This window comes from Crocuta crocuta, unplaced genomic scaffold, assembly GCF_008692635.1.
Source record: "Crocuta crocuta isolate KB4526 unplaced genomic scaffold, BGI_CrCroc_1.0 scaffold1068, whole genome shotgun sequence".
In the NCBI taxonomy this organism is placed as follows: domain Eukaryota; kingdom Metazoa; phylum Chordata; class Mammalia; order Carnivora; family Hyaenidae; genus Crocuta; species Crocuta crocuta.
Window position 1 is genome coordinate 21,574 of NW_027529551.1, and position 290 is coordinate 21,863.

Here is a 290-nt window from a genome sequence, read left to right on the forward strand (position 1 = left end):
GACTTTGTTTGCAACTGAGATAAAATATTTCCTGTATTGCCCTCACAGAATGATGAGTTTCATTCCCAAAGCAGACATTTGAAGGGTCATTTGAAATAAAGTGAAAAGCATTAAATATCCAATTCCCTTATTCCCAACAGTACCATTAACTCTATCTGTTCTATCCCCAAATGGAAAAATGAAGAGTAGGTAGGAATGTGGGTAAAATACTTTATGACATGATTTTTTCCCAAACAGAAATTAATCACAAAAGGATAATTCTGAAGTGTTTATTCAGTGACAACCTTATA